At 33.0% G+C, this 3668-nt stretch overlaps 1 pseudogene; it reads right to left on the reverse strand.

The window, feature by feature from the left end:
- Positions 1-1429: 1429 nt before the first annotated feature.
- On the reverse strand, positions 1430-3120 carry LOC110774395 (putative F-box protein At1g65740; annotated as a pseudogene).
- Positions 3121-3668: the final 548 nt, after the last annotated feature.

Below are 3668 nucleotides of genomic sequence, written 5' to 3' on the forward strand. Positions count from 1 at the left end.
CACCCACACATCACCATAGCAGAACCCACTAATTTCACCAGAAAAAAAGACAAAATGAAGACCCATATGTATCTAAATCATCAAAAGCCATGAGAGATATGAACCCAAATCAGAAACTTGAACAAGAAAACCATCAAATCTACAGAATGAGAGTTATTGAGAGAGAGAGAGAGAGAGAGAGAGAGAGAGAGAGAGAGAGAGAGAGGTTACACTGGAGAGACGAAGAGGCCAAAGGTGATGACCTTGTCTGCCAAAGGTGATGAAGATGGAGATGAATGATGTGATGAGATGAGAGTAGTGAGTGAGTGTTGTGTGCGGCTAGGGTTAGGAAATGAAGGAGAGGCTGAGAGAAATGTGAGAGAGGTTGAGAAAGACTGATCCGTGAGTTTTAGTTTTGGATGAATTTTTCAGGCTTTTGGAATCCAATCATGTGCGGTATGGTGCATGATAACAATTACAAAGAACCACTCAAGCCTTGCCACATGTAAAATATATTTAACAAATAATAAATTTATTTTTAATCAGTCCGGTTCGGTTTAGGACAGTTTACAAAATGCTCAAACCGCAGCCGAACCAAATCAAACCGGTTCGGATCGGTTTTTGAAACTGTTGACTTTTTCTTTGGTCAAACCCAAACCAAACCAAACCAATATAATCGGTTCGGCCGGTGTAACCGGATCGACCGGATTGATGCCCACCCCTACGTTAAGGGATTCAATTGAAGCTTTCCTTGCTTTTCTTTTTTTGTTAAACTCCAAACGTAACAATGAGTCAGTGTACTTTTGTCCAGTTGGTTTTAGAATTAAAACTGGCTGAAGGTTTCCTTAATTTTTTTTTAAAATAAAATATATAGCATTGAGCACGATTCCAAAGTTGTGTCTGTCTTTGTACATATGTCTGATCAGTTGATAAAGTGACGGAGGTAGCTTGTCAGAATACAGCCACAAATACTCTTTTTGTGCTTTATATTGTCTGACACGAATTTGTGATTCGTGTCCTATAGTAATAGAAACCCCTATGGAAAACACCGTCAACTGAAAGGTGGCTGCACTGTGGCTTTTGGACATAGAGCCCAATTATTTGTGTCTCTAGCAAGTTAAGAGCACAAATAAAAATGGTGCCCAAAGCCACATATTCTAGGATCTTAAATGTTAATTTTATTTAGTTTGTTTCATGAGGAGCAAGTTTGGATATCAATTTAGTTCCTTAAAACTGTTTTTTTAATTTACAGTAAATGAAAAAAATTACACAAACAACATTAATTAGAGTAAGTTGCAAAGAGTCAATTACACAATTCTTACAAACTTTTAACAAACGTTACAAAACAGTAAACATAGTAAAATTAAAACCCAATGCAGATTTTTAGAGAAGAAAAAGTGATTAAATGGATTGAAGTCAATAAGAAATACTAACACGTGTATATATATTTTTACAACTGAAAAGTTGCCAACACCCAATATGGAGGTTGCCTGATCTTCTCTATAAGAGCCTTAGCATCTGGGGTATAAGGCTTTGAAAATCTTTGACTTTCAACATTATACATACCAAAATCATGACGCAAACGGTTTTTGCGATAACCTATGTAACGATCATAATCACAATTGAAATATATACAATTCGGCTAACATCCTGAAACATTTGAAGCCAAGACAGATATTGAAAAGTTATCACCTAAAAAGATAGCAAAATAACCTATGGTTTTTTTGTCAACCCACTTGTACTTGTCAAAATTCAATTCGGATATTCTAAATTTTGTCGTCACACGACTGCCGTCTTCAAATTTAATATACCTTTGGACCATCCACAATTCTTTATCATTTAAAACCACAAGGTATGTCTTCTCTAACTGATCGGATTTCATGCCCTCTGCAACCAATTGTTTATTGGAGATCGACTGAGTAGTAATATCAGAAGAAAAGAGTCCACCCCCTTCTTTAACAACATAAAATTTATCTTTAAAATGAACAACATCTTCAATAAAGCACAAACTTTCATCAACGTAAGTCCATGTTGTGTCTTTATTGAGTCTAATGAAAGCCAATTGACCTCTTCCCTCGTATATGACAACAACAATGCAATTGTTGGCATCCAATATTGGGTCTGCTGAGATTGTAGCCTTAATGACAAATTCGGCAATCACTGGTTTAAAACCACTTTTACCATCTAGTGGAGGAAGATCAATGGTAGAATCATCTCTCTTTTTCCTCCCTTTAACCCTAAAAAACGGATTTATTAAGGTTATTACCAAATTCAAGTTCATAGCTATTAACCATCCTTTTGAAAAAACCACAAAATCGCTTATTCGGCAATTTTAATTGCAAATCAAGGAAATTGCCATCCATGACGTTGTATAAATTCCATGTACCTTTTTTGGTTGTGTGAATCAAAAGCATAGGAGGACGATGCCTTTTATTATGTTTTGCAACACAATACCATGACATACAAACAACAATAAACCGAATATAGTCTGGTTGTGGTTGTGTTTAGTAAGGTGACACTAGTCTCTTTAAAATTGAGTCCAAAAGATGCTCAGGCAAATTTGCCCAATCTGAGGAGAAGGAAAAAAAAAATCGATTGGAGAGACCATAGTTATGTGAAATACATATATAAATTACATATACAAAATTAAGAAAGAGTTTTTATGCACGGAACAAAACAAAATAATTGTTGAATTAATGCATATTTTCAGTACATACACGTGTTATATAATGGATGAATTGTAACACCATATGATACCACGATACATATTGAATTGGGATATCATGTCATGTGGTGCATGTGGGTTTTGTATTTTTTTTTTTTTTAAAAAAACATGTGGGTTTATCTCATTTTTTTAAAAATAAAAAAATCTAGAAATAATTGCAACATAAAAGAATCGCTCAATTTAAGTTTATGGAAAATTAATAAAAAGTATTAAACATATGCTAATATTTGCAATAGATGAAGAAATGTGTCAATACGAGAAGATGTAATGCATGTAATTAAGCGAAATAACGCATGATTCATTATGATTTACAAACGATATGATTTTATGGTAAACCACCAAACGTATAAAATTACAAAAGAAATATTTAATATGCAAACACAATTGTTTATCTGAAAAAACATACCTGAACCCATAATTAAAAACCCGAACAGAGACTTGATGAATTTTTTAGATCTTTTGAGTACTGTATGTAGTATGAAACTGACATAATGTTTGTAAAGATAGTCCTTATATAGGCAATTGAAAATTATGAATACAATTTTTAAAGATGAAATTATGTAGGTATTCAAATCAAGTAGGAAATAGGATTTCATCTTTGTTCATCTTAGGGTGGCGTTTGGTATTAGATTCAAATAGGATAGCTAATATTTTATTTTCTCGTTGTTTTTGTCTATAGATAATAATAATTGGTTTTCTTTTTCCTTTTTAATCGTTGCCAAGAGCAAGGTCTTAAATATCGGAAGTCAAAAAACACGAAAATATCGTTGGAAATATCGGGATATTATCGGTATCGTAAAAAATTGAATAAAAACCACGGAAATTGTAAGAAAAACTTGAAATTTTTTATTGAAACTTTGCATGATGTTTATTTAGTCAATTATCTATTAGTTTATCACAAAAAATTGAAAAGAAATGCATTGCATGATGGATTTAACTGATTTAAGTTGATTATATAGTGAGC

This window comes from Prunus avium, chromosome 1 (genome assembly GCF_965620075.1).
Source record: "Prunus avium chromosome 1, drPruAviu1.hap1.1, whole genome shotgun sequence".
NCBI lineage: Eukaryota > Viridiplantae > Streptophyta > Magnoliopsida > Rosales > Rosaceae > Prunus > Prunus avium.